The sequence below is a fragment of the Oncorhynchus clarkii genome, chromosome 30, assembly GCF_045791955.1.
Source record: "Oncorhynchus clarkii lewisi isolate Uvic-CL-2024 chromosome 30, UVic_Ocla_1.0, whole genome shotgun sequence".
In the NCBI taxonomy this organism is placed as follows: Eukaryota; Metazoa; Chordata; class Actinopteri; order Salmoniformes; family Salmonidae; genus Oncorhynchus; species Oncorhynchus clarkii.
The window spans coordinates 17766214-17773640 of record NC_092176.1 but is presented as its reverse complement, the minus strand read 5'-3'; the positions used below and the strand labels follow the sequence as shown (position 1 = coordinate 17773640).

Here is a 7427-nt window from a genome sequence, read left to right as displayed (position 1 = left end):
TTAGACCAGTAATCAGTTGGCTTTTATTGCAATTGGAAAATACTTAACTGTTAGCTTCCCAGAAGAAATTACCAGATGTTTTTTTTCTGGATTCACCGGATTCTGGATTATTTTATGACAGACAGAGAGACAGATGCTACCATATTTTTTCAAAGTATGTAGGGGGAACTGTTCAAAACATTAAGAACACCTTCCTAATATGGAGTTGCACCCACCCCCCCCCCCCCCCCCCATGTTGCCCACAGAACAGCTTCAATTCGTCAGGGCAAGGACTCTACAAGGTGTTGAAAGTGTTCCACAGGGATCAACAATTAAAATGCCACATATAATTGGAAAGAGACAACAGTCTACATAACATAAGAAACATACAAGGTCAAATTCCTCACTAAGCCCTTGAGGGTGTAGAGTTACAGACTCGGGAGAGGAGAAGGTCGAGAGCCATGCGTCCCCCAAAACAAGACCCTGCCAAGCCGCACTGCTTCTTGACACACTGTTCGCTTAACCCGGAAGCCAGCCGCACCAATGTGTCGGAGGAAACACCATACAACTGGCAACCGTGTCAGTGTGCATGTGCCCAGGCCCGCCACAGGATTCACTAGAGTGCGATGGGACAAGGACGTCCCGGCCGTCCAAACCCTCCCCTAACCCGGACGACGCTGGGGCAATTGTGCGCCACCTCATGGGTCTCCCGGTCGTGGCTGGCTGTGACACAGCCCGGGATCAAACCCGTGTCTGTAGTGATGCCTCAAGCACAGCGATGCAGTGCCTTAGACCGCTACGCCACTCAGGAGGCTGGATGTAGAGTTTTTAACTAGAAGATCTATCGTGCTTCTCACTAGAGAAGGCGCTCATCCATATTGCGACATCTGCCGCTTGAGAAAACATTGTCAATGGCACACCGAGAACTTAAGATCAGTCACAGCATGATTAGCCTCATGAATGTCTGGCCACTGGTGGTTTTAGGTCATTTCTTCAGATGGCACTGCGATGCTCGTTGATGCGTAACCGTAGTTGTCTGCGTGTAATACCAGTGTATTGCAAGAAGCATGGACAAGACAGCAGATACAATACATTGTTAAAACCTCAGGTAATTCATCTATTGATGGTGTATTCTTTATTTGTGACGAATACCTGTACAGGCCACACAATTGCGGCTGGGTAAGAAGCCAGTAGCATCATCCAGATGTTCCTTATTTTGATGTGTCATAAGTGCCTGCACTCACCAGCATGTCCCTTATGCCTCGGTCACACCAACAGCATTATTGAATTTTGATACACCAGAAGTACATTCATTTCCAATGGAACGCTGTGTTTGCCTTTCAGCATTGCATTGCAGAGGCAGTTGCAGTACGTTCTGTGTGGTGCATATGTTGGATTTATCGAACGTATGCGTCAAACTGTATGCGTAGACGGCTTGACAGAAATGGTATCAGAAGGTGAATGTTGAACTTTTGTTCAATTAATCAATTTGTGTAGATAGACTTGACAAAATGTAGCAAAATGTGAATGTTGAACTTTTGTTGCACACATATCCAGTAAAGAAAACAGTGGGATTACATAATAAAAAACAATGACTGCAGACTTTATTTCAATATTTTATTCATTTATTTGCCAAGCAGCATACATATTATTTATTCAATGACATCTACAAATTTATTGTGACAGCCTATAATATAATTTCCCTCCAAAATGCATAGTTTTAGAGGGAAATGCAATAATAAATAGTCAAGATAGTACAGAGTAGGCTCTTTCAACAATGAGACCAACGTTGAGCAAGGTGGTCTTGATCGCCGAAAGCGCAGGTCTGTGTGTGTGCAGAGATGGTTGAAGCCCCGAAAGCAGGCAGGGGAGTTCCACCATCTCATTCAAGAGCTTTGACTGTTTGGAGAGGAATTCCGAAACTACTTTCGTCTGGACCTTAGCCAGTTTGATCACCTGCTCCAGAGGGTTGGAGCCAGGATTGCCCGGATGGATACCAACCACCGGGAGTCCATCAGCCCAGTTGAACGCCTGGCGATTTGTCTCCGGTAAGTTAAATTCAAGTGATTCAGCTTCCGATTTGGATGGTCCACGGTGGCAGACATTGCCCCCTCTGTGGCCCAAGCCATTTTGGACTGTCTGGTCAGTGAATACATGCCTGTCCCCAAGGAGGAAGACTGGAGGGCCATCGCTTCTAATTTCCCCTACTGTCTTGGCTCCATTGACGGGAAACATGTAGTAATCCAGGCTCTACAGTGCTTGTGTTCGCAATTCTACAACTACAAGGGTACATATAAAGTATTCTTGGCTGTTGTAGATGCCATCTACTGTTTCAGCGTCGTCGATGTTGCCGCTTATGGCAAGAGAAGTGATGGTGGGCCCCTCCGGGACTCTGCCTTCAGCCAGGCATTTTCAGGATGGCAACCTGGAGATTCCACCACCTGCACCACTCCCTGGGGCTGTTGACCTGGGGCCCATTCCCCACGTCTTCGTTGGCGACGAGGCCTTCCCTTTGAGGCCCAACCTCATCCATTGTAAGGATCTTTAACAAACTGTCCAGGGCAAGGTTAGTTGTTGAATGCACCTTTGGGATTCTGGCAGCCCGATGGAGAATGTATTGGAGAGTGCTTGGTCTCAGCCCCTCAAATGTCGATGCCTGCATGAAGGCCACGTGTCTTCTCCACAACTACCTGCGGAGGTCATTCCAGGAGCCGCTCCCGATGGAGATGTTCATGCCAAATGGTCACCTACCTGATGTCACCAGGGCAGGTGCCAACAACGCCCCCTGACAGGCACTCCAGGTGAGGGAGAAGCTGACCACCTACTTCTCATCCCCAGCAGGTTAAGTCCCATGGCAGTATGCCGTGGAGTGAAACGGCTCTTTTAAGACATGGCCATAAAGAGAGAGTGGGTGGGGCACTGGAGATCTGAGGTGCAGAGAGGAGTGGAGGAGGAGTGTGTGTCTGAAAAAACTAAAAGTTCATGTGTAGCCAACATTTAGGTCAACACAAATTTCACCTTTAGTTTCATAAAATAACAACAAGAGTATCTGAATTCTCCGGTGTGTGAGTTTTAATTCAGTCAATTTTCATGCAATCTATGTACAAGTAATAATGATTGCTATCCTAAGTATTGAGTAACTATTTACGTTATTTTATACTCAAAAAGCCTACTAACAAGGACATAGGTAAGGTTTAAGGTAAGGTAAGTTGGAAAATCTCAATTGAGGTCATTTAGAAAATCTCAGTTGCATTTCCTTGATTCCTCGGGTCCTCTTTCCTCACCTCCCGCTCAAAACCCATTGGAGGAGGTCAGTATGAATGAACCTGACATTCCCTCTCTCTAAGCCTTCCTCCAATGGTCTTTGAGAAGGAGGCGAGGAGAGAGAGGACATGAGGAGTCAAGGAAATACAGTTTGTATTACTCTCTCTCCAAAGGAGAATCTAGACAGTCAACACACCCCATCACCAGTCTGCTTGCCTTCTACCCTCTACCTGCATCTGCTCCATCCCTATGGTTAGCCACCACCATTCATCTCAACAGCTACCTCAGGCAGAGGGAGATAAAAGGGAGGGGCACTGAAAATGTGAGGTGCCTCGAGGAGAAGAGCAGTGTGCGTGTGTGTCTCTGTCTCTGAAAAAAATTAAAGAATGTGTAGCCATAACACAGCTAAACAAACAAATGGCCCCTGGACGTCATGGACCAGTCGATGGAATTAATTCTCAGGTGTGTGTGTTTTATTCAGTCAATTCAGAAATCTATGTAACATTAATAATGAATGCTATCTTAAGAATTTAGTAACAATTTACTTTATGAATTGAAACGGAATTGACTCATGTGTGAAAGGAAAGGGAGGGTGATCAAAACATAAACCAGACAACTCCTCTCCTCTTGTCCTTCCTGTGAGCTGGTCGGCTAATTTGACTCCATCTCTGGAATGGAAAAGAAAAACAACACATACACGCATGACATAATATAACACCATAGAAGGTGAGATTTGTGTTAACAAATACTGCTTGTATAGTGTGGTTAGTGGCATAAATATTGGAGCAGTGTAGTAAAGTTGGGAACTCTTGCTGTTTACTCATGGAATTTGTATTTCAGGTTAAAAAATATGATAGGCAAATATTTAGACAGCAAATTGTTGTTTCAGGGTATTTTCTAATCCAGAAACAACAGCTATAAACTTGCCTCATATTATTCCTTTGTACAGTGCATTCAGAAAGTATTCAGACCACTTTCCCTTTTCCACATTTTGTTATGTTACAGCCTTAATCTAAAATGGATGAAATAAAACATTTCCCTTATCAGTCTACAAACAATATCCCATCATGACAAAGTGAAAACAGGTTTTTAGACATTTTTGCAAATGTATTAAAAATAAAAAACAGAAATACCTTATTTACGTAAGTATTCAGGCGTTTTAATATGAGACTCGAAATTGAGCTCAGGTGCATCCTGTTTCCATTAATCATCCTTGAGATGTTTCTACAACTTGATTGCCTGTGGTAAATTCAATTGATTGGACATGATTTGGAAAGGCACAGACGTCATCTATATAAGGTCCCACAGTTGACAGTGCATGTCAGAGCAAAAACCAAGCCATGAGGTTGAAGGAACTGTCCATAGAGTTCCGAGACAGGATTGTGTCCAGGCACAGATCTGGGGAAGGGTACCAAAAGATGTCTGCAGCATTGAAGTTCCCCAAGAATACAGTGGCCTCCATCACTCTTAAATGGAAGAAGTTTAGAACCACCAAGACACTTCCTAGAGCTGGCCGCCCTGCCAAACTGTTAAATCGGGGGAGAAGGTCCTTGATCAGGGAGATGACCAATAACTCGATCACTCGGTCACTGACAGAGCTCCAGAATTCCTCTGTGGAGATGGGAGAACCTTCCAGAAGGACAACCATCTCTGCAGCACTCCACCAATCAGGCCGTTATGGCAGAGTGGCCAGACGGATGCCACTCCTCAGTAAAAGGAACATGATTGCCTGCTTGGAGTTTGCCAAAAGGCAACTAAAGGACTCTAAGATTATGGGAAACAAGATTCTCTGGTCTGATGAAACCACGATTGAAGTCTTTGGCCTGAATACAAAGTGCCACGTCTGGAGGAAACCTGGCCCCATCCCTACGATGAAGCATGGTGGTGGCAGCATCATGAGGTGGAGATGTTTTATTGTGGCAGGGACTGGGAGACGAGATGAACAGAGAAAAGTACAGAGATATCCTTCATGAAAACCTGCTCCAGAGTGCTGTGGACCTCAGAATGGGGGGAATGTTCAACTTCCAACAGGACAATGACCCTAATCACACAGCCAAGACAACCCAGGAGTGGCTTCGGGACAAATCTCTGAATGTCCTTGAGTGGCCCAGCCAAAGCCCAGTCTTGAACCCAATAGAACATCTCTGGAGAGACCTGAAAATAACTGTGCACCCCATCCAACCTGACAGAGCTTGAGAGGATCTGCAGAGAAGAATGGGAGAAATCCCCAAATACAGTTGTGCCGAACTTGTACCACCCAAGAAGACTCAAGGCTGTAATCGCTGCCAAAGGTGCTTCAACAAAGTACTGAGTAAAGGGTCTGAATACCTATGTAAATGTAATATTTCAGTATGTAATTTTTTATAATTGTGCAAAAATGTCTAAAAACCTGTTTTTGCTTTGTCGTTATGGGGTGTAGATTGATGGGAGGAAAAAAACGATGTAATCATTTTTAGAGTAAGGCTGTAACGTAACAAACTCTGGAAAAAGTCAAGAGGTCTGAATACTTTCCCCAATGCCCTGTATACTTCTAAAATGACCCACTTTACTTAACTGTCGCAATACCAATCACACTACCTGTGTTGTGGAACAAAAAGACCATTGAATGACCAGCTGAGGAATTTTAACCTTGACCGCTGCTTTTCTTGCTGAGACAGCCTCTTCAGGGTTGGCACCAGGCTCATGGCAAAAATTGGTCTCTACCATCCTCCTTCCTGTGAGGATCAGATCCGGCTGCATCTCTCTCAATGGCTTGGAGGAGCCTCTGCTGAAATGAGTTGAGTTGATCTTGGGGCTGGTACATCTGATGATGCCTGGTGGGACGTTGTTCCTCTTCATTTCTCTCCATGGCCACATTCTGTTCAACAAGGTCCTCAGTGGTCACTTCCGTGAGGGCCATAATAATCTAACCAGGTCCTAGATCTAGAGGTGCTTCCTCCATTTATTCTACATAGAGATGAACATGATAAGCCAAATCATCACCTAGCATAACTAAAGTCATTAGATAGCTATCATGGACATGTCACCTACGGTACACACAGACACACACACACAGTTATCTGACCAAATGATCAGGGGTAGTTTCTACCATCATTTCTATTACTATATATCTGTCTTAAACACACACACACACTTCATTGGCTAGGTTAGCAAGCTAGCTAGCTAGCCACATCTACAACAAGCTCATTACTGAAATGATCTGGCAATCCTATTATCGTGGACACTTGTCACCAAGCAGCATTTTTTGTGTTTATGTCCCTGTAGCTGTCAGCAGTTGTGTCAAAATGACACGGTTTTGAGGATACTTTTGAGGTATCTACACATGTGTGTAGATACCTGCATTCAGTATAGTTGCATAGCTGCGCAAAATGTCATGCAGCATTGATGCAATGACACTGTCTTTGTGATCACGGCATTAGGCTGCGGGACGTAGAATGAGTGAACATGGGAAGATCATGAAACACATCGGGCCCGCAGTTTGCAGTACATGCTAGTGTTGTCTGATAATGTTTTTAATGTAAGGAGTGTATGAGGTACAGCACACCACAGAAATGTATTACTTTTTTTCTTATTGCATTTGCCTTGTAATGTGTCACACTGGTCCATAGCCCGGACCTGCTGTGGAGTAACCTCTGTGATGGAAATCCAATAACTATTTATTTGCTTCCATGATAAAATCCTAATTTCAAGTGCAGATGCGTCTGATGTGTAAGAATTGGTTGTATTGCAAGGCCCTCTTCAAAGAGCCAGAGTGGTAGCTTGATGCGTGAAGGAGGCTGTTTTTATCCTTCGGTTTGACATAGAGGGTAGTGTGAAACGAATTGTCAAAAATTGCATGTGTCTAGAAAATGTATCTTGGCAGGGTCCCATTCCAAACTGAAGTTAATAGAATCAAACAATCAAACAATAGAATCAATAGAATCAAACAATAGAATCAAGCCCTATCATTCTTGTTCAGCTTTAGTTCAGATAACTGATTGATGAAATTACCTGTGTTTCTTAGGTAGGTAGATGTCTGATGTGGAAATCAATTAAATTAGACAAATGTTCGGATAGAAAGTCATTAATTGCCACAATTGGATGTCCAGGGGGAAACTCCTGGTAATCCTTTTGTGCTTTTGGTAAAACATTTATAATGGCCGTGGTAGGCTGCTTGTTGGTGAGGTAACCCCACTCCCTGTCAG

At 44.1% G+C, this 7427-nt stretch overlaps 1 pseudogene; it reads left to right on the top strand.

Annotated features, from left to right (window-relative positions):
• Window positions 1–568: 568 nt before the first annotated feature.
• LOC139389497 (uncharacterized) lies at window positions 569–2852 on the top strand (annotated as a pseudogene).
• The last annotated feature ends 4575 nt before the right edge of the window (window positions 2853–7427 follow it).